This window comes from Aethalodelphis obliquidens, unplaced genomic scaffold (genome assembly GCF_003676395.1).
Source record: "Aethalodelphis obliquidens isolate GAN/ISIS:26980383/991018 unplaced genomic scaffold, ASM367639v1 scaffold7, whole genome shotgun sequence".
Taxonomy (NCBI): domain Eukaryota; kingdom Metazoa; phylum Chordata; class Mammalia; order Artiodactyla; family Delphinidae; genus Aethalodelphis; species Aethalodelphis obliquidens.
Window position 1 is genome coordinate 63,939,143 of NW_020837951.1, and position 24,323 is coordinate 63,963,465.

Consider the following 24,323-nt stretch of genomic DNA (forward strand, 5'->3'; position numbering starts at 1 on the left):
CAAAATCCACAGATGCTCAAGTTCCTTATATAAAACGTCATAGCATTTGCATAATAACCTAGGTGCATCCTCCCATATACTTTAGATCATCTCTAGATTATTTATAATACCTAATACAATGTAAATGTTATGTAAATAGTTGAAAATACAATGTAAATATCATGTAACTAATTACCAGCATGCAGTAAACTCAAGTTTTGCTTTTTGGAATTTTCTGTAATTTTTTTTTATGAATATTTTCTATCCATGGTTGCTTGAATCCATGGATGCAGGATCTTGGAATATGAAGGGCTGATTGTAAATACTTGATACATAGTGTGTTGGGGGTTTTTTTGGCTGCATTGGATCTTCATTGTAGTGCACAGGCTTCTCATTGCAGTGGCTTCTCTTGAGGAGCACGGGCTCTAGGCACAAGGGCTTCAGTAGTTGCAGCACGCAGTCTCAGTAGTTGTGGCATGTAGCCTTCAGTAGTTGTGGTGCACAGGCTCAGTCGTTGTGGCACGTGGGTTCAGTAGTTGTGGCTCGTGGGCTCCAGAGCATAGGCTCAGTAATTGTGGCGCATGGGCTTAGCTGCTCCACAGCACATGGGATCTTTCCGGACCAGGGCTCTAACCCGTGTCCCCTGCATTGGCAGGCGGATTCTTAACCACTGCGCCACAAGGGAAGTCCCAATACTTGATACATATTTATTGACTGAATGAATGACCAGTCATAATGGAGATTTTTCTGGTCTTCTGGGCAGTAGTCCAATCTTTAGTAGCTATTGAGTTATATCAAAGCCTGCAATCTCTTTCATTTCTTTTTTGTTCTTTTTTTTAAACAAACTATAGTATTTTGCAGTAATCACATATACATTCTGGCCATTTCAATTAGAAGCCTTAGAATTAGAATGTCAAAATATATGCCTGGGCTTCCCTGGTGGCGCAGTGGTTGAGAGTCCACCTGCTGACGCAGGGGACAAGGGTTCGTGCCCCGGTCTGGGAAGATCCTACATGCCGCGGAGTGGCTGGGCCCGTGAGCCATGGCCGCTGAGCCTGCGCATCCGGAGCCTGTGCTCCGCAACAGCAGAGGCCACTACAGTGAGAGGCCCGCGTACGGCAAAAAAAAAAAAAAAATGCCTGACTTAACCAGGCTTAGCTCTGGTCTGGACATAACAGAGTTATCAAGGCAGTTGCTGTCTGTGAGGCATTGGTGGGCTTTCGCTTGTCAGACTCTTACAGCTTTTTAATGAAAAATCACACAGATAAGGTAAGTCTCTCCATCTAACTGCAAATGGTGAAAGGCCATGTAACGGTCTTTCCAGACTCCTCAAATAAAATATTTTTTAAATAAACACACTAGCTATTCTTCACATTGTATATGCAAACCTTACTATTTTTAAGAATTCCAGAAAATAACATGGTACTGGAATAACATGATAGGCTATAAAATGTGGGTGTGTCATATTCTCTGATTTGCTTTAGGTGTTAGTAAAACATCATCAGAATGAATCCAGGGGTGCAACATTGCCCTCATTACTTTGGTGCCAGTTTCGTTCATTTTTCTAGGCCAAGTGGGTGCAAAATAAAAGGCAAACACAAAGCAGATATTTTTCTCTTCAGTTTAAACCAGCAACTTGTGCCTCCCTTTGGAAAGAAAATAAAATGATATTTTTAAACTTCTGAATAAAGAGACCAGTTTTTCTACATATAGAGCATGTTTAGTGAGAACCCTGCAAAGGAGAAAAGTTCTAGAGGCCGTGCTTTTTGAGTCTAGTGGAATTATTTTAATAACTTCCAGGATTGGTTTAACAAACGATTTCATGGTCTCTGTATAGCTAAGTGTGTTTGGGAGATAAAAACACACACATACACACACACAAAAAAAGAGAGGAAAATTCCACAAAAGGCAGCATAGTATGGTATAAGCTACATGGAGTTCAGAATCAGAACTCTGGATTCAAATCCATACTCTGACACCTCCCAGCCATGTGGCCTCTGACACCTTACACACTCTTGGAACGTCCTTTCCGCTATAAAAAACAAAACGTGGATACCAGTACCTAGAATGTAGGGCAGGGGTTTTCAAAATGCAATTTGCTACACATTAGCAGGTCATAACACCAGTTTGAGTTACAATCAACATTTTAACCAAATGAAATGGTATAGAATAGAAAATATCAAGGCTTCATTTCATGGCATAAGGGTCAGTATTGTTTCCTGAAATTTTTGCTTTAACTTCATATATAATTATGTTACATATGTACACACACATAATTCAAACGTATTTCTTGCTAAGGGTCACAGGCAAATGTTTAAAAATAACTCTTGTATGTATTTCACATTGATTAGAAAGAGGGTATGTGTAATGAAAATACCTAGCATGTAGTAGACGGCCTGTTATTATTGGTGATTTCCTTTCCAAGGAGAAACTACCAAATGTGGGCAAATTCGGTACAAAATCACCATTTGTTGCGACTGAATGTTTGTGTACCCCTGCCCCCCACAAAATTCATTGTTAAAACCCTAAACTCCAGTGTGATCGTATTAGCAGGGTGGGGCCTTTGCGAGGTAATGAGATCATGAGAGCAACACCCTCATGAATGGAAAAGGAACCCCAGAAATCTCACTCACTGCCTTCCATCATGGGAAGATCCAGTAAGAAAATGACAGACTGCCACCCGGAAGAGGGGTCTCGCCAAAACCCAGCCATGCTGGCACCCTGATCTCAAACTTCCAGCCTCTAAAACTGTGAGAAATAAATTTCTGTTGTTTATAAACCACTCAGTCCTTGAACTAAGACACCATTTGTTAGGTACATGCCCAGTGTTTCTCATTTTCTTCCCCTTTAGCACAATATGAAACTTTTAGCATTTTCTTAAAACTAACTTCTATGAGACATGACACACCAAATTTTCAGAGAGACCTCTAAGATTATGTAGGAGGGGAGTTCATAGAATAAAACTCCTTGCATTGAGAAAATAGTCGCCTGCCATTTACTGTAGATGATTATTAAGAGAAAATCAGCTCTTGGGAGTTTGTCTTCACTAATTTTCTGGATGTTAGCTTTCCTTCTTTGCAAAAGAAAGCAGCATCCACAAAAGAAAGGTGTTCAATGAAGCCCTTTTAGGAGGCAGGCTCTGTAACTATCCCCTTTTTACAATTCGGTGAGGTATGTACTACTTTTGCCTTCATACTCATGAAGAAACAGAAGCTCAGAGTAGGTGAGTAACCTGCCCAAAGTCACTCAGCTAGTGTGTAATAGAGCCTGGACTGGAACCCAGGTCTGAACCCAAAGACCACGCCTTTCTCATCCACCAGGTAATGGCCATGACCCCACATTTTCCAAAGCAATTGATTATTCCCTTTCACTCCCAGAGAAAGATGGCTTTTACCCACCGGAGTGAAGCAGTGGAGGCCAGACTTCTACCTATACTGTTATTTGTACCAATAATGGAATCACTTATTCTCCATCAGGAAAAATAACCCACCCATTTTATGAACAGCTATTAGGACTTCACTTATTCCTAAACATATGAAGACTCTGCTTTCCCAGGCTTCTCATCCTTCCTATGGGTGAACCAGGAAATTCCCATGTTTACTCCCAACTAAAGTATTAAACTGAGATTTAAAGAATGGAGAAACCAAAGACCTCATGTGTACACACACACACACACACACACACACACACACACACACACACACACACACACACACACACACACACACACACCAGGCTTCCCCCATTAGTTCTTCTCAAAGTGCTACCCCAGGGGCATAAAGAAAGTCTCCATCGTTATCTCTCATTTGGCAAGGGCTTGACTGATCTGTCTTTTCTAGACAAAAGCCAGACCAGGCAATGCACAGAATGGAAATGTCTGTAAAAACCTGTGTCTGGAAAATAAAGTATTCTTATCACTGAAATGTTAGGGGATGAAAAATCCTCACTTAGCTCAAAATACCAGAAAATAAAACACAACTGGATTCTCAAACAGCTCAGCATGAAGCACTGTCCTAAATAAATATTATAAATGAATAAGGCTTGTCCCACATCTGAATCTAGGGAGGAAAACATGAATTTTACCAGTAGGGTCAGATACATTTGGTATCTTAGCAGGAAGTGGGTGAGTTTATCTCCCTAACCTCTCATTTGCACTTTTCTTGGTCATAGATACTTCTGACTTTAACATTTCTTTTCCCCTCCTTCTATCAAAACCAACTCTCAAAGAAAATACCTTTGTTCATTTGTTCCCAGTAAGGTAAATATTAATGGTATGACTCAATAGGCTACCTTTTCTAGGAGCTTCTGATTTATAATCAGGGACAGTACAGCAAATATTTTTAATTGCTTCCTAATTTTTTTTCCTTTATGGAGAAGCTAGTTTTTCTTCCTGATCCCCTTTTACCATAAAAGCTAAACAAGCCATGAGGCTAGGAAGGAGGAGAAAATGAGAGAGGCAAAGTTCCAGCCTATCAGGGAGGAGAGGCACAAAAATATCCACCCTTCCTGGATCGAGGAGGAGATGGAATATAGAGGGAAACTGAGGTACAGCAAGGAGGTTAAGCTCCAGAGAGCTTTTTCTCTTCCACCAGCTACTTCAAAGATGAGGCAACTTCAGAAACATCCAGAAAACTGGGGCTAGTGGCCCATCTTACCCAAGCATTGTGTTGGAGAGGCCATAGTCCAGTGATGGACCTTAGCCTTCAAGTATGCATAAAATACACTGTAGTAAGCTGGTTCTTTGAGAAGATAAATAAGACTCAAATCAATAAAATTAGAAATGAAAAAGAAGTTGCAACTGACACCACAGAAATACAAAGGCTCATAAGAGACAACTACAAGTGATGATATGCCAATAGAATTGACAGCCTAGAAGAAATGGACAAATTCTTAGAAAGATACAACCTTCCAAGACTGAACAGGAAGAAACAGAAAATATGAACAGACCAATCACTAGTACTGAAATTGAAACAATGATTAAAAAACTTCCAACAAACAAAAGTCCAGGACCAGGTGGCTTCACAGGTGAATTCTATGCAACATTCAGAGAAGAGTTAACACCTACTCTTCTGAAACTCTTCCAAAAAATTGCAGGGTAAGGAACACCCTCAAGCTCATCCTATGAGGCCACCATCACCTTGATACCAAAACCCAACAAAGATACCACAAAAAAAGAAAATTACAGGCCAATATCACTGATGAACATGGGCATAAAAACACTCAACAAAATGCTAGCAAACAGAATCCAACAGCACATTAAAAGGATCATACACCATGATCAAGTGGGATTTATCCCAGGGATGCACGGATTCTTCAATATCAGCAAATCAATCAGTGTGATACACCATATTAACAAACTGAAGAATAAAAACCATCATATGATCATCTCAATAGATACACAAAAAGCTTCTGACAACATTCAACACCCATTTATGACAGAAGCTCTCCAGAAAGTGGCAATAGAGGGAACTTATCTCAACATGATTAAGGCCATATATGACAAACACACTGCTGACATCATTCTCAATGGTGAAAAGCTGAAAGCATTCCCTCTAAAATCAGGAACAAGGCAAGGATGTCCACTGTCACCACCTTTATTCAACATAGTGTTGGAAGTCCTAGCTATGGCAATCAGAGAAGAAAAAGAAATAAAAGGAATACAAATTGAAAAAGAAGAAGTAAAACTGTCACTGTTTGCAGATGACATGACACTATACATAGAAAATCCTAAAAACGCTACCAGGAAACTAATAGAGCTCATCAAGGAATGTGGCAAAGTTGCAGGATACAAAATTAATACGTAGAAATCTCTTGCATTCCTATACACTGACAACAAAAGATCAGAAAGAGAAATTAAGGAAACAATCCCATTTACCACTGCAGCAAGAAGAATAAAGTAACTTACAGCCACCCTGACTGCAACCAGTTTGTTGAGCAGTCTCAACCGTCTAGCAGTATTCACAAGAAAGAGATCAATTTCTTCCATTAGATACCCCGATTGTGTTGTGCCCCCTTTCCCACCGAGTTGTAGGTCCCTTGGTGACATCTGGGACAGATTCTATACCTTCCCAGTTGCTCTCAGTTATCAGAACAACTTCTTCCCAGTATTCAAAGCCTAATCCTATTCTCAAACTAACACCAATTGGATTGAATTCAAAAAATGTTATATGTGGCTCCTGCTGTGATGAATGCAAAGAACTCAGAGATGGCTAAGTCATGATTATGATCCTTACGGTAACTCAGGGTAACGCTGAAGAAGATAGACAAGGAAACTGTGAAAATCTCAGCTGCAGAAGCTGTGTTCAAGATGCAGAGCTTGGGTAGGCAGGTGGGATGATTAGCTCCTTAGAAGGGGGACGGCAAGTAAGAGGGGACTGAGCTGAAGGAAAGGTTTAGGCAGGCGTTCACAAAGAGAAAGACATTCCAGGCAGAGCTCGTCAGACAACAAAACTGCTCTGAGCATTATGTTCCAATAACTCTTTAGAGCAGCTCAGGAAAACAGAAGGAGCAATGTCTCAAAAGCCATTTTGAGAGGAGGCAGAAAGAGTCCTCAACTAATTATTTCTTACATGGACTCCCTCAACAGCATGGAGAAGTGAAACTCAAAGAAGGAACTTCAGCCGGGAACTAGGTGAAGGGAATTTAAGTGCTTTGTTTTCAGGCAACCTCATTGGATTCAAGGAAACATGTGGGAGATCTCTCTCTCTCTCTCTCACTAGTCACTCATCTTAATTTCGCTTTCAGGAGGAACAGAACCACAAATGAGGTAAAATAAATAAATAAAAGTGCTCTCTGGTGAGTGCTAGAAAGGCATTTGTTCAAGCTTGCTTCAAAATATAATGAGCATTAAGCCCATGTGACTCCATGACTAATTCAAGCGTGGAGACAGTTACTTCTGTCCTGTTTCAAATCCATTTCTGGAGGCTGAGATGCTCAAGGTGATTGGTGAAGAATGTTTGCCTGATGTGTTACATGGTTAAGTGCTTAAAAACTTTGAAAATTCTTTCCAGTCTGACCAGTTGATTGGTAACTACGATTATTGATGAGATAGAAGTGAATTTCCAGATTATGTATTTCCTTGGTAACAATCTCATTAATTAACATTTATGGGCAATTCTTACATCGTCTGCTAGATATAATTGAGAACTTTATTAGCCCTAAACACTAATAATGTCTTATTTAGTTTTATGTGACAATAAAGATTATAAGAATGACACTTTTTTCTGAATTAGAATCTCCATTTGTCACGTGTTCTTTAATGCGGGTATTTATGTGCATTTGAGCTTTTTACTGTCTGTCTCCTCCCTTTGGAATGTGGTCTGGGGGGGGTCTCATCTGCTCTCACTCCATCTCCATCATTTAGAACAGTGCCTGGTCTGTAGTAGAAGCTCAATAAACACCTGTATTTCACCAAAAGAACAGCTATAATAGAAATATAAGTTGAGCTATGAAGTCAAACCTGATGCAAATCTCACTTCCACCGTTAGCTAGTTGTGTAAACTTGGGTGAGCAAAGTCACTTAATATCTGGGAGCCTCAGTTTCCTCATCTTTATTGTGGAATAAAATACTTCACTGGCCAATTTATCATTACCTGAAATCATGAACATGAAAAGTCTTGGCACAAATGCAGGGGATCAATAAATACTAGTGGAATGGAAAGCTTAAGCAGTACTAAAACTGTTGTTACCGAGATAACAGCCCAAGGATTTCAATAGGCTAACAATTTAACAAGAGGAAACCTTTAGCTAATACTAAGTGATTGGGAACAGTAGATCTCAAACTTTTGCGTGCTTGGGTATCTGGTTAAAATGCAGATCCCTGAGCTCTACCCATGAAGGTATGGATTCGTTAGGACTGGCATGGAGCCTGGGGCTCTGCATTTCTAATACGCTCCTTGGGTCATTTGATGCAGGGGGTCTATAGATCACACTTGGACAAATATGATACTAAGGGCAGCAGCATAATTTAATCTGAAATTAGATTAAGAAGTTGATAGCTCTAGTTAACTTCCACCGTAAAATAAGGAGGGCCAGGGGGTAGGAGGTAGATGGAAAGTGAGCAGGGAAGTTTCCAACCAATCCCCTACAACTGACTAGAGTTGTAGGATTCTGGGTGAATGGCAGGATAACTCAAAGGATGAAAACATCTGTGCTGCTGGGGTTATGACTGACCCCAAATATTTCTAAGTGTTTTGATGTTAGAAAAGGCCAGAATGTATTTTTCTCTCCCTCTGTTTGTGCTGTTACTGCCACAGACAAGCCTCAAAGCCATGTTTATTTCAAAACAAATATAATCCATATGTTTGTCTTGTTCAGACTTGAGTCAAAAATATTTTGCCTGTTAATCTATAAGCAAGAGAAACACTTAACCAAGAAAACTGCAAAGAAGAATTAATCTATCTTTGGTAAGTATATTTTAACAATAAATATTCAGAACTGAAGACAGGAGGCCTAAAATGGGGAAAACAGGAAAAAGGAGGTTGCAATTCAAAAGCAGTTAAGAAGCGTTTTTTTCTATTGCTGCTTAATGTTTAGTTCGGTTCAAAGCGAACTTTCCCAAGTATTTTGAACTCTTAATTTACTGCTCTAGTGCATCCATCCTTTCACTGGGGGCAGATATAAAGGGCACATTTTAACCAAGGGTAAATTACTTTTGATACTTCATCAGGACAGTTGGATTGCTTTAAGCTCTTTTTTAAAAGATCAACTTTTTCATGCAAGACACTTGCCTTTAATCATAAACAAGCTACAGTGCTATGTATGTTTATTTCTTGAGGATGAGGTAAATGCATTAGGAAGTAGGACAGCTTTCCTGTCCTATGGCTCCGAATTTAGTCACCACTTTTATAAAGTCTTTTTCACAATCAAAGCTGACATTCTAAGAGCTTTATAGACCAAAGACAACCAAATTATTTTTGTCACCAGGGACAGAATGAGTACTTGCCCATTGCCCAAAGTGGTCCTCTACCCTTCATGAAGGTAAAGCGGAAGAAAGAGGAGTGGTCATCTATCAAATCCTAGACTAGAAGAAAACCCGTCCCCTGATATACTGTCCGGGCTGCCTTGAGGAGGACAGGGCAATGTACTGGGGACAGAAAAGGTTTTCATGCCAAGGTGCTGGGTTGAAATCTTGACTCCGCTCTTGTCTCCAATAAAGTTCTTAATCTCTTCAAGGCTCGTCTATAATATGGGATGACAATGCCTTGTAGAGTTATTCTAAATGGTAAAACAGATAATACAGAGAGCAGTGGCATACCAAAGGGGTACTGGGAGATGTGCACCCAGGTGCAAGTCAAAAGGGGGTACATTATCTGCAGAGAATTTTAAAACAATAATAAAACCAGCTAAAATTTACTTGCTTTTTATTATTATAATCCACAGACAGCCCTAAAGAAGTTCAGTGATCAGCTACTTCTCTCACCCAGGCAGGCAACTCCCACTGTGCTCCTCCCCCACCTTGGTACGCAACTGGCTTAGTGACTGGTGCATTGTAGGACCTCAGGACATGCTACTCCTTTCTTGGTGGAAATGGGCCAAATCTGTGAAAATAGATGTATCTTAAGGAAAGAGCCTCTGAGCAAGAATCCTACTAGAGCTCAACTGAGTCTCAGTTAAGGACAGTGAAAAATGACATTTACAGGATTTTATAAATATGATTTCTGTAATCCAAGTGTTGACTACCTTTGCATGTTGTCTCCATTTTCACCCTACACTTCTCCTATCTCCTTTAAAATAAAGAGACTTCCACCCACAGGCATCAGTAAGCAATATGGAATTTATGACTTCTTGGGGGAGATGGAGATTGTTTTTATCACACACAAAGTATTTCTCTCCAAAAATCCCCATCCTACATCTCCATTTCTCCAAAATGTATCCTCAGCTACCATCCAAAGGGTTGCCTCTCTATCTTTCCCCATGTAGACTTCAAATCTCCTCAAGCTGTTAGCACCTGGCTGTGATCTTTCCTCTGGGCCTCCCTGCATCTCTCTCTTGTTTTAACCAGATCCTTCATACTATCTTCATGTGTGAAAAGACCAGCAAACATCAGATCCTTCAGTCACCAAGCGTTAAATTGAGTTAATAGTATATAACAATAGTAACAACAACAACAATCAAAATCTTGCTTTTTTCTTGCTCACAAAATTTTCTTGTGGAAATTTTTACATTCTGCCTTTGTGGTCATTAACAACCAGAACTAACCTCCTGATAAAATGTCACACCATTAATTCTAAAATAAATCACCCAGTTGGGTTTTAATTAATAAAATTATTTCAAAACGTCCAGTAAAAAAAGCCTCATGAGTGCTAAGAATCATACTGGTATTTACAAATTCTCTGCTTTTTACACACATCTTCTCAAAAGACAACCCCAAGAAAAATTAAAAACTTAAGTCTATTAAAGCATAACTTCTAATTCTTTATTAACTATCATCAAAGTATAGTTGATTTACAACATCATATTAATTTCAGGTGCTTTTATTTCTTAAAAAAAACTTCACAAAAGCATACCCATTGATGAAATGGAAGAGCATAATAATAGACTGAAAAAAAAAAGATGAGGTAATCATTGCAGAGGTCATTTAGTCTAACTTTCTTACTTTACAGAGTCAGGGTTCAGGGTGGCAAACAGCAGAAACTACTTAAGCAGAAAAGTTGTCGGAAACAAGTACTGGAGAGCTCAGAGAATCAACATGAAGACTGAAAAACAAAGCTGAAACAATGGTCAGGAACGAAGGAAGGTAGCCAAGTGAGACACAGCCAGATTCATTCCACAGGAACTGTTTTGGACTCTACCGCTGGGGGCGCCAACACTGAACACTCATCATTACACCCTGGGACTCTTACCTCCACTACCACATGAATAATCTCTGGCTGTCCCTGCAGCTCTGTGCTACGCCTGGAAGAGTCAAAGTCCTAGGCAGGAGTGGCCAACTGAATTAATCCAGGGCCACATTGCTATGGAGCCATAACTCCCTCACCCTAACAGCTTACATATGCATGAATGTCACAGTGGCACCTGCAGGTATCCCAGGTAAGAGTGTGAGAGAATCTCCAGTGTGAGGAGTCAGAGGCACGTGCCAGAGGCCCAGGGTGAGGCACTGTCAGGTTGTAACTGCACGATGCTGGTCACTGCCCACACACATCTGGTGATCTTATTCTACAGTGGTCAATGAGGCGGAGAGGATTTAAAGTATAAACAAGAAAGCCCTGTATATTTTAGGACTTTGTTTCCTACCCTTTGACACACAATTGTCTCACAACCAACACATAAGTGTATTACCAAAGCATCCATGGTGTTCATTACTTCCTGCACCTCAGGTCTTACCAGGATGACATCATCAGTGTAGTGGGCCAATATAACATCTTGTTGAAATGTGGGAATGGCCAAGGTCCCAAGACCACTGTGGAGTGGCATAAAGTCATGAAGTTGGTATCACCTGATGTGATTTAGGCAAAGTTTATTGTTGTTCCAGTTGGAAGCAAATGTTTCCTGATATTTTCTACTAATTGAATACTGGAGAGAAATGCCAGTTCAATTGTTAAATCCAGTAGCCAAGACAGAATCAATTTGTTCCAGGTAAGGAAACTATATTAAGGATGCAGTTGAAGTCATCTCTTAATTAAGATTAAGGAAATCCATTGTTAGTCTCCAAAATCCTTCTGTCTGTGGCATTGGCCAAACAGGAGATTTAAAATGTGGATGTGGACCAAAGAAAATATACAAATTCAGTACAATCCCTATCAAATTACTAATGGCATTTTTCACAGACTGGGAAGAAAAAAAATTTTAATTTGTATGGAAACACAAAAGATGCTGAAGAGCCAAAGCAATCCTGAGGAAGGAAAATGGAGCTAGAGGAATCAGGCTCCCTGACTTCAGACAACACCACAAAGCTAAATCAATCGAAACAGTATGGTACTGGTGCAAAAACAGAAATATGTATAATGGAACAGGAGAGAAAGCCCAGAAATAAACTCACGCACCTATGGTCAATTAATATATGACAAAGGAGGCACGAATATACAATGGAGGAAAGGCAGTCTCTTCAATAAGTGGTGCTGGGAAAACTGGACAGATACATGTAAAAGAATGAAATTAGAACATTCTCTAACACCATACACAAAAATAAACTCAAAATGGATCAAAGACCTAAATGTAAGGCTGGACAATATAAAACTGTTGGAGGAAAACACAGGCAGAACACTCTTTGACATAAATCACAGCAATATCTTCTTTGATCCACCTCCTAGAGTAATGAGAATAAAAACAACAACAAATGGGACCTAATTAAACTCAAAAGCTTCGGCACAGCAAAGGAAACCATCAACAAAATGAAAAGACAGCCCACAGAATGGGAGAAAATATTTGCAAATGATGCGACCAACAAGGGATTAATCTCCAAAATACACAAATAGCTCACACAGCTCTATATCAAAAAAACAAACAACCCAATCAAAAAATGGGTGGAAGATCTAAATAGACACCTCTCCAAAGAAGACATACAGATGGCCAATAGGCACATGAAAAGATCCTCAACATCACTAATTATCAGAGAAATGCAAATCAAAACCACAATGAGGTAGGTATCACCTCACACTGGTCAGAATGGCCGTTACCAACAAGTCTACAAACAATAAATGCTGGAGAGGGTATGGAGAAAAGGGAACCCTCCTACACTGTCGGTGGGAACGTAAATTGGTACAACCACTAGGGAGAACAGTATGGAGGTTCCTTAAAAAACTATAAATGGAACTACCATATGATCCAGCAATCCCACACCTGGGCATATATCCAGAGAAAACCATAATCTGAAAGGATACATGAACCCCAGTGTTCATTGCAACACTACTTATAATAGCCAACACATGGAAGTTACCTAAATGTCCACTGACAGAGGAATGGATAAAGAAGATGTGGTACATATATGCAATGGAATATTACTCAGCCAGAAAAAAGAATGAAATGGTGCCATTTGCAGCAACATGGATGGACCTAGAGATCATCACACTAAGTGAAGTCAGACAGCGAAAGACAAATATCATGTGATATCAGTCATATGTGGAATCTAATTTTTAAAAATGATTCAAATGGGGCTTCCCAGGTGGTGCAGTGGTTGAGAGTCCGCCTGCCAATGCAGGGGACATGGGTTCGTGCCCCAGTCGGAGAGGATCCCACATGCCACGGAGCGGCTAGGCCCGTGAGCCATGGCCACTGAGCCTGCGTGTCCGGAGCCTGTGCTCCACAATGGGAGAGGCCACAACAGTGAGAGGCCTGCGTACCACAAAAAAACAACAACAAAACACCTTAAAAATGATTCAAATGAACTTATTTACAAAACAGAAACAGACTTACAGATATTGAAAACAAACTTATGGTTACCAAAGGGGAAACAAGGTTGGGGGGAGGGTTAAATCAGGAGCTTGGGATTAACATACACACACTACTATATATAAGATAGATAACCAACAAGGACCTACTGTATAGCACAGGGAACTCTTCTCAATATTATGTGTTAACCTATATGAGAAAAGAATCTGAAAAAGAATGAATATATGTATAACTGAATCATTTTGCTGTACACCTGAAACTAACACAACACTGTAAATCACCTATACTGCAATAAATTTTTTTGAAAAAAGAAATGTAAGTAAATAAATAAATAAATAATGAGGATGTGGTAAGACTGCACCAGTCTTTTCACATCTTTGGTGGTGGTTCTAATACCTGAGGTTCCCCCAAAGAATGTAGTATTGCTTTTGATTTATTATTTTTTTTTGGCAAGTGAAATACCATATGCTTCCTTTGGTCTTTTAGACCATAATAGCCTTTATTGTAACAGTCTGGGAGCTAAAGTGAGGATTCTACTATCTGCTGAGGGTCGCTATTTAAACTACCACACAGAAAATAGAAAATAAACCATGAGTGATAATCAGGGTTCCACTGAGACCGCTGAGAGATATCCTGATTAAAAATCCATTTATCTCCTAAACGCAGACTCCGTGAACTCGCGTTACAATGGCATCCTGTGTCCCCAGGTACCAGTGTTGTTGCAAAGTCGGTGTTCAGTAATTCCTAGAAGTTTGAGGTAGTTACCTAGCCACAGTGTGCAGTGACCATGAAAAATGTCTACAGGTCCCACTGGGGAAGGCGAGTCCCCTTATGTGCTTGTGATATTACTGAAGTTTCTTCCTCAGGTGTGCCTGCCTCCTTTTCAAAGGGCTCTGGGTCTATAAAGTAAGTCAGTCTAGAGGTTGAGGGAACAGTAACAGCTCCCTATACCACTGGCTCAATTCAGGCAAAGTCCTGCAGTAAATCAGGCCCCAATTTTTCAACTTATACTGAGCATATCTTGGTTGCCTGCCTTTCAACTTAAATCTTTAGGACTCCATGATCAAACAGTCACTTTAAAGACCCTTGTGTAAACAAAACAAAATATGACAAAAAGATCATGATATTTCATACCAGAATATTTCCTCAAGCCATCCTAAAAACAAGGGACGTTATCTAACACCACCACAATACCGTTATCACATCTACCAAAACTAATAAAAACTCCTTAATATCATCTAATACCTATTATAGTTTCCTCTACTTATGCTCAGAATATCCTTTTACATTTGGTTTGTTTATTATATTATATGGTATTATAGTACATTGAACTATATTACATGTTATATTAAAATATGTAGACTTCTGGTTTCAGAGTAGAGATGTAAAGAGCTGGAAAAAGTGTCACGCACACACAACAACAACAAAAAAGCTGAGATGCAAATGACCTATTTTTCTTGAACTCATCCAACAACTGAGATCACAGGGCAAAAGAGTAATGTGAAATCTGAGAAAAACAGGTACCAGGAGGGAGAAAGAGACCTCCAGCATTTGCTTACATGGGGTAGATGCCACCAGAAGGTATATAAGTCAGTAAGAAGTTTCAGCTAGAAACAGAGAATAAAAACAAATATCTATGAGCCCATTCTGATACATATAAATGATTGAACAAATGAACAAATCCGGGAGAAGGGACAGCTCTTCCTTACCGAAGAATTCCAAGTAATAAACATAGTAATGAAGGTTATAATAAATCACCTTAGAACACTACAGTAAAAATTATTGCAGGCGAGATTCACTAATGAAGGCTAAAATTATGAGGAAAACTTTATAGAGAAATGAGACATTTTACATAGCCTTAAAGGATTGTAACCAAAATATTTATTACTGTGGAGATTTTAACACATGTCCACCAATTCTTTGAGAATCTGCCCTTCAAGAGGTGGAGTTTAATTCCTCTCCACTTGAGAAAAGGCTGTACTTAGTGACTGACTTCTAAAGAACAGGGTGTGGAAAGAGTAATATAATAACATTACAGTGGACATGCCTAGAAGACACCACCTCAACCAAATGATCAAAGTTTTCATCAACAGTAAAACGTCATGTTGATATTATATACCTGTGATGTGCAACGAGAAGAGTGGTATCTTCTCCAAAAACTCTGTAACTCCAGTCTAATCATGAGAAAACATCAGACAAAGCCAAACTGAGGGGCAGTCTAAAAAATACTTGATCAGGCACTTCCCTAGTGGCGCAGTGGTTAAGAATCCACCTGCCAATGCAGGGGACATGGGTTCAAGCCTTGGTCCAAGAAGACCCCACATGCTGCAGAGCAACTAAACCCATGCACCGCAACTACTGAGCCCACGTGCTGCAACTACTGAAGCCCGTGCACCTAGAGCCTGGGCTCCGAAACCGGGGAAGCCACCACAATGAGAAGCCTGTACACCACAACTAGAGAAAGCCCGCGCGCAGCAACGAAGACCCAACACAGCCAAAAAAAAATAAAAATTTTTTAAAAATACATGACCAACAGTGAAAGACGAATACCATACGGTATCACTTGTATGTGGAATCTAAAATATGATACAGGGCTTCCCTGGTGGCGCAGTGGTTGAGAGTCCGCCTGCCGATGCAGGGGACACGGGTTCGTGCCCCGGTCCAGGAAGATCCCACATGCCGCAGAGCGGCTGGGCTCGTGAGCCATGGCCGCTGATCCTGCGCGTCCGGAGCTTGTGCTCCGCAATGGGAGAGGCCACAACAGTGAGAGGTCCACGTAACACAAAAAATAAATAAATAAATAAATAAATAAAATATGATACAAATGAACTTATTTACAAAACAGAAAGAGACTCACAGACATACAAAACAAACTTATGGTTACCAAAGGGGAAAGTGGGTGAGGGAGGGATAAATTAAGAGTCTGGGATTACCAGATACACACTACTATATGTAAAATAGATTAACAACAAGGTCCTACTGTATAGCACAGGGAACTATATTCAATATCTTATAATAAACTATAATGGAAAAGAATATGAAACACTTTGCTGTACACCTGAAATTGATACAACACTGTAAATTAACTATACTTCCATCGTTTTTAATGTTTTAAAAAACCAAAAAACCTGACCAATACTCTTCAAAAGTGTCAGGGCCATAAAAAATAAATAAACAAACAAGGAAAAGGCAAGAAACTCTCCTAGACCGGAAAGGAGACAAAAAAGACATGGCAAGTAAATGCAATGTGGTGTCCTGGAAGAGAAAAAGGGCTTTAGCTGTGGAATGACTGATGACATCCAGATAAAGTCTGTAATTTAGCTACTAGTAGCACTGCACCGAATTAATCTCCTAGTTTTCATGACTGTACCTGATTATATAAGATGTTCACATCAGGGGACACTCCTAAAATTAGGATGGCCAAACAGTCTCCATTGGCCTTTAAGGGCTCTAGGACCCCAAAAGAGCTATGCCAATGAAAAGAAGTACTGGGAACTGCTTCAGAGACCACATAAGTATATTAAAGACAGGTCTTCAAAGCAGAAACATTTCCATAAAATAAAACAAGGACCAGGTATTTATTACTCCTCAAATTCTAAATGGTGCTTTTTTTCATCTACTCCAACATTACATTCAGTAATACTGAGTTTTCCACAATATGGCAAGATCACCACAAGCCCTACTGGGTTTTATTGACCCTTTCAACAATTGAAAAATATAACTCTGAGCAATACATCCCACATCAGTTTTCTAGGTACTAACAATAGAAAAATTGGAAAATGGATATGAGCAAAATGAAGAAAATTTAAATCATCACTTATGTTTTTTCATATTAACAACAGTCATTCAACATCATGTTTTTTCTGACTTCATTTAAGCTATTAAAAGTTGGCTGAATTCAGAGGCAGAATATAATGTTTTAATGGTCAGTGTATTGATAATGACACCACTTAAAATGGTTGACTATAGTCACAGCCAAAGTAATACTTCTAAGAGCAGAAATAAAATTCTGCTAAGTACCTAATTAAGCAGAGTTTTAATGATCTCTCAGGGTCTTCTCCAAGGCCTCTTTTGCACAATTTTCCCCACTCATATGTTAACTCCACCCCTAACCCAGGAAATCCTGTGCCAGAGAAGTGTCACTAAGGAATTAAAGAGGAAAAAATAAAGAATTTATGGCAAAGAGCTACATGCTAAATTACTATACTCAATCAGATAATTAAATCTCAGCTGCCTGCACAAGGTAAGGCCCAAATAAACATGTGAGAGGCCCACGTACCGCAGAAAAAAAAAAAACTTACGTTGGAAATAGCCTTAGAACTTGATCATTCCAGTGTCCCAATTGAGGGATCCACTTAATACAATCCCTAAAGATGGTACTCATGGAAGTCTCTGGCAGAAAAAGAAAAGTGTATTAAGGATTAGCAGGCTGGAAAGATCTTGAGATGGTATAAGTTGAGTTCATTTCCTATTTTCCCTGAAGGAACCAACAGAGAGAACAGTTATGGGAATGAAATTCACAGAGAAAGATTTTTTTTTTTTTTTGGCAGTACGCGGGCCTCTTGCTGTTGTGGCCTCTCCCATTGCGGAGCACAGGCTCTGGAGGCGCAGGCTCAGCGGCCATGGCTCATGGGCCTAGCCACTTCGCAGTATGTGGGATCTCCCCGGACCGGGGCGCGAACCCATGTCCCCTGCATCGGCAGGCAGATTCTCAATCACTGCGCCACCAGGGAAGCCCACAGAGAAAGATTTTTAAAGAAAATTGGAACACCATTCAGCCTTGAGAAAAGACAATGACAGTGAACTTCATGAGGTTTTGTTCTGTCTTTCTCTCAGGGTCTGACCAGTTTTCTAAATACCCACAGAAGTCCACAAAAGGAAAAAAATTTTAATAAGCCTTTTCATTCTATTTAAATTATAAAGCAGAGAAATGCCCTAAAAGGGAAAAGGGAAAATGTTACAACGGACTCCTGAGGGAATGTGGCTAAACGCACTCACTCTTTGGAGATGTCTGAAAATTGGACTGACTTAAGTATAGCCTGAGGGCAAGAAGGTCTGCCTGACCTCTCCAAGACCCCAGTCGCCCACTATCAAACACACTGCATCAGTGCTCTCATGGCTTCTTTCTTGTGCCTGTGGAAGAATTCAGGAAGTTCAGTGACTTTTGAGGTCAAATTTAAGGAGTCCAAGAATTCTACAGCTTTGCCAATAACCTCAGAGTTTATTGTTGGTTTTTAAGGATGGGTGAGCAACTTCATGAAGGACAGGGAAAAAGAAAGTGCTCTGGTGAAGGCTCAAGTTTCCAGACATTTCTATAAACTTTTGTATTCCTTTCCTGTTAGGTGTGAGATTTGATTTTAACCTGTCTACAAACTAACAAGTTACCCTGCTACCATTTTCGTGGATGCTAGCAAAAGACACGGGATATCTGGTTAGAGAAAGGGGACTTTACTCATGGCATAGCAAGCAGCGTGAGCATTAGTATGTTTGCATCAGTTCCACTTGGCTTCCAAATAGCGGTAACACGGAGGCCAGATGGATGCCCACACAGAGTGGGTAGCAGGCACTCCTCTACAGGAGAGGAACACTGAGCTCCAGGAACTTACCATGTCATAGGAAGCAATAACCAAGCCTGCTTCGTCCCAGAGGGAGATTTTACTTCATGCTTCAAGCCTGTTCATTGCAAACACCGTCCTGAGCAATGGCCTGGGTATAAAGTGATGTTGGCCTTGCATTCTTGGCATGCTCAGCAAAGATGCGTAGGAGTACAGGATGCCTATGGAAGACTGTCTCTCCCATTATTTCCTCTCACTATTCCATTCTCTTACCCGATCCTCCTGAAACTGCAGGAAAAAGAAAACTCTACTGAATAGACTCAGACCCCTTCCCCAGCCTAACTCATCACATCTTTGAAGTCTGCAGCCTGCAAAGAATCCCTCAAACTCAGAGGTTCTTATACCATTTCAGATTTGAGAAACGGGTCATCATGTCACAGGATCTCTTCTATGACCACGGAGGAGGAAAGGCGGCTGTCCTTCCTTCTCTTGGCTTCCTTAAAGACTAGCTGCCTGCAGATTTAACCTGCTCCTCTTCTGGTGTCTAACTTTTATCTCTCCCCTGTTGTCCTCACAGAACTAGAAACATCTTACACCTCCATATACAGATCCTCCAAAAGATCTATTTCCTCAGACTGTCACTCATCATCAAGACACTGTATCTATAGGCATACCTGAGAAAGGTGAATTTGAGTAAGCAAAAGAGTGAATTATTAAAGCATTATGGTTTCACCTCAGAATCAATAGTGGCCCAATGCATCCCATTTTCTGCCAGGTTCATCTTTATACCACTGTTTATGACAGCCATGACCAATGATGTTCACATCTTGGGTCAAGAAAGATTCCCACCTGCCAGCCACAATGCCAACCTCTTTTTCTTCACCCAGGAAAGCATAATGAAAGCAAGTGAAAGTGAGGTCATTATAGAGAAAATTTTGAATTCATTTTCATCTATTTGGTTAGAAATTAAATCATTTGCAAGCTTGATCACTTTAACTACTAATCATGTTACTATTAAACAGTTGGCATCCATGCAAATGGAAATCAAAAGAAAGCTGGAGTAGCAATACTCATATCAGACAAAATAGACTTTAAAGACTGTTACAAGAGACAAGGAGGGACACTACATAATGATCAAGGGATCAATCCAAGAAGAAGATATAACAATTGTAAATATATATACAACCAGCACAGGAGCATCTCAGTATATAAGGCAAATGCAAACAACCATGAAAGGGGAAACTGACAGTAACATAATAATAGTGGGGGACTTTAACACCCCAGTTATACCAATGGACAGATCATCCAGACAGAAAATTAATAAGGAAACACAAGCCTTAAATGACACATTAGACCAGATAGACTTAATTGCTATTTATAGGACATTCCATCCAAAAGCAGAATACACTTTCTTCTCAAGTGCACACAGAACATTCTCCAGGATAGACCACATCCTGGGTCACAAATCAAGCCTTGATAAATTTAAGAAAACTGAAATCATATCAAACATCTTTTCCAACCACACCACTATGAGATTAGAAATCAATTGCAGGAAAAAAACTGTAAAATTTACAAACACATGGAGGCTAAACAACATGTTACTAAATAATCAATGGATCACTGAAGAAATCAAAGAGGAAATCAAAAAATATTCAGAGACAAGTGACAGTGAAAACACGACAATCCAAACCTATGGGAGGCAGCAAAAGCAGTTCTAAGAGGGAGGTTTATAGCAATACAGTCCTACCTAGAGAAACAAGATAAATCTCAAATAAACAACCTATCCTTACACCTAAAGCAACTAGAGAAAGAAGAACAAACAAAACCCAAAGTTAAACAGTTGGCAGTGCAGCTCACAGGTGATGGCAGGCAGCGCAGCAGTGAACACTGACCTGCAATTAAGAACCACTGAAACCTTAGGAGTGTATCCAATGTACGTTTTTATAAAAAACATTTCCTGCCTGGATCAGTTTTGGTCTCAGCATTTTTAGGTTATTTTGAGGAAAGTATCAAGAAACTGTACCTGAGATTAAGTTTTAGGGGCACTTCAAGTATTGCTAAGAGAAGGGTTTAATTCTATTATCTTGTCTCACACACACACACAGGACATTGTCTTGTGTAACCCTTATGCTTGAAAAAGAGACAGTTTATCACCTTTGCTTGGTTTCTCCAACAACCAAGATACTTGTGCAATGCCTGTGGGGAAATGGAGGAGGGGTAACCCCAGGGGCAGACCCTCCTACACAAGATTTTTTGAAAGAAGTCAGTTCAGCAAATGATAGGCCCACTACTTCTCCTGGCTCTATGTTGGGAAGCCCCCAGGTTTAGTCACTCAGGTGCCAAAGAGGCGGTCTCTGTGCCCAGAGGCACAAGGTATGTAGGCCGATTGACTGTCTCTGTTTCTCTCTCTCTCTCCATAACTAATGATCTTTGATCTCTCTGATTTTAATATTCCCAGACCACACTCATTATTTATGGGTTATGTAGAGGTAGGAGAAAGAATTGGTAGCATTTTCATGAGAAGAATCTCCCACCGTGGGAGCTCCAGGGGTTTATGCTGCCATTTATCAGGATCTCACCACACACAGGCACTATGCTGTTTTGTCAGCTTGGATTTCTTTAGTTATCACAACAGTCCTCTGAATGTTTCCCAACAGATGAAGAATCAGATGCTGAGAGGGTTAAATGCTTTGGCCATGGACTCGAGTGTAAGGCTCCAGAGCCCATGCTCTGTCCGTGGACTATGCTACAACAGGTCCAAAGGTGGCCCAAGAGCCATTTTCCAGAACTTGGACTGTTATCTCATGGAGGCATTATTTATTTGTTCTTTCTGCTAAGGCTCAAACAAAAGAAAGTAAGCTTAAATTACGTGGAAAGAGTTTGGGTAGACCAGTTAATACTGATCCACTGAAACAGGGGGCTGGAAAAAGGGTGAATGCTCCATCCTTAAGAGCATCTATAAGGGCAACAGCAAGAGCCCATCTTGATTTGCTTAAGGAAAACAGAGGAAATCTTTTTTCTTTCAAGGTTGACCGATCCAGAGAGAAAAACTGAATCAAGGGAATACTAATCGCCGAGATTTAATGTAGTGCTTTTCCTGTGCCAGCCTTTATTCAAGTGCTTTATATTAGGTAATAAAACTAAGATCAGAAAAAGTGGAGCACAATTTTTTCCTTGGAAAAATAAACACTTTCCTCAAACTATTTTTAAAATTACAAACAGTAAAATTCTTTTTCACAATTACCATCAAAACAATACTTCAGCTCCATGAAGTTAAAAAGTTGGCAGTTAAAAACCGGGGAGGCGTGGAGAAGAAAGGGGAAGTCATAAGAGAGAGAGGCAAAGGGCAGCAGCAGTGAGGGAGTGGGGGAGAAGGAGGATATAGGAAAAAAGGAGAAACACATTTAAAGGTGGGAGAAGGGGAGAAAAGAGAAAGAATCGAAAGGAGAGAACAAGAGAAAAAACTGAGAAGCAGACAAAAAGAGGAAAAGATAAAGGAAAGGCAAACCTAGGAAGATTATTTTTACGTCACACTCTGCTATTCAGTTAGGTTGTGAGTGGACTTTAGGCCAAAATATCCATAGGTTATCTCCCTTTAAGATGCCTAGTGAACCGTTTAACCATTGTTCACAGGTCTCCAATGTCTCCTATTATGTTTTCAGAGTCTTGGCTCCAAGTGATGTAACTACAGTTGCAGGTAGCCAGGGACTACCATTTTCACACTGAACAAAACCAAAATGAAAGCGAAATTGACACTCAAATCCAAAGCAACTTCAGTGCTATCCTACAACGCAGATTGGACTATGTCGTTTACACTTGAGCTCAAGGCCAAAGAATAAAATTAAATTAAGTCTAACCAGAAGCCTGATATAACCATGACACAATCTCAACTGACAAAAAGGATATTCTTGGCTGGACTCTAGATTTCTTCCCTTTCTGGAGCAACTCTTTGCTACAGCTGTTCCTCAAGTTAGTCATTGTCTATTTATCTTCCTTCTGGTCAATACGGCCAGGCTCATCACCTCCTTAAAGAAATTCCCTGAGGTGTTTACTACATCAGAACAATACGTCAAGTGGCTTTCCTCACCTCAATTCATCTTTACTCTCCATTCATCACTATTTTCCACCCTAGGTCAAGGGACGAGGAAAAGTAGCACATTTTTCAAGTTAAATTGAAAAATGTCCAAGTTTCATAAGTCTCTGCCGGCAACTTCACAGATGTGTATAACACAAAATGGAATTTTGAAGGCAGAGTGAAGCTGTTTGGGAATAGTTAGAAAGTCACCACATGTTGCTGTGACAAAGAATCTAAAATGCTTTCTTCTAAATGTGCATGTGATTAGATCTTGGGGAACTACTCTATCATTATCATAATGGGGTTTTCTTTTCCCTCGCAAACTTGCATTTTTCCTGCTCAATCTATTTGACTAAATGAATTTCATATGTGTAATCAAAGCATTATGCATGTCACTGTGCTTGGAGTTAACTGGAGCAATTTTTGTTAAAATTTACCCCATGGTAAAATAATCTTTGAAAACAATTTCATGGAAGAGACTTTTTAAAGTTATTATTTTAAACGTAACCATGCACCTTTACTTTAGCTGCAGTATTTTTTCTCTTGGACCAAATGGGTATCCTTAGACTCAACATGTCTTTACGGGACTTCCCTGGTGGTGCAGTGGTTAAGAATCCGCCTGCCAATGCCGGGGACACAGGTTCAAGCCCTCGTCCACGAAGATCCCACATGCCACAGAGCAACTAAGCCTATGTGCCACAACTACTGAGCCTGTGCTCTAGAGCCCACAAGCCACAACTACTGAAACCCGTGCACCTAGAGCCCGTGGTCTGCCACAAGAGAAGCCACCGCATTGAGAAGCCCGTGCACCGCAACGAATAGTCGCCCCCCGCTCTCCAGCACTAGAGAAAGCCTGCGCACAGCAACGAAGACCCAACACAACCAAATATTAATTAATTAATTAAAAACATGTCTTTACCTCAGTGTAAGAATTACATTTTGGTTCTTAAGCAATAATTAGAAGGTTAGGGAAATTTCAAAACCTCCTGCAAAGAAAGGAATTCTTACTTACTTACTTATTTATTGGCTGCATCAGGTCTTCATTGTTGCGCGCAGGCTTTCTCTAGTTGCAGCGAGCGGGGGCCACTCCTTGCTGCGGTGTGCGGGCTTCTCAGTGCAGTGGTTTCTCTTGTGTGGAGCACAGGCTCTAGGCATGCAGGCCTCAGCAGTTGTGGCACGCAGGCTCAGCAGTTGTGGCTCGCTAGCTCTAGAGTGCAGGATCCACAGTTGTGATGCACGGGCTTCACTGCTCCGTGGAACGTGGGATCCTCCTGGACCAGGTCTTCAACCCATTTCCCCCGCACTGGCAGGCAGATTCCCAACCACTGCGCCACCAGGGAAGCCCAGGAATTCTTAAAAATATGATTAAAAGTGAAAAATTTGAA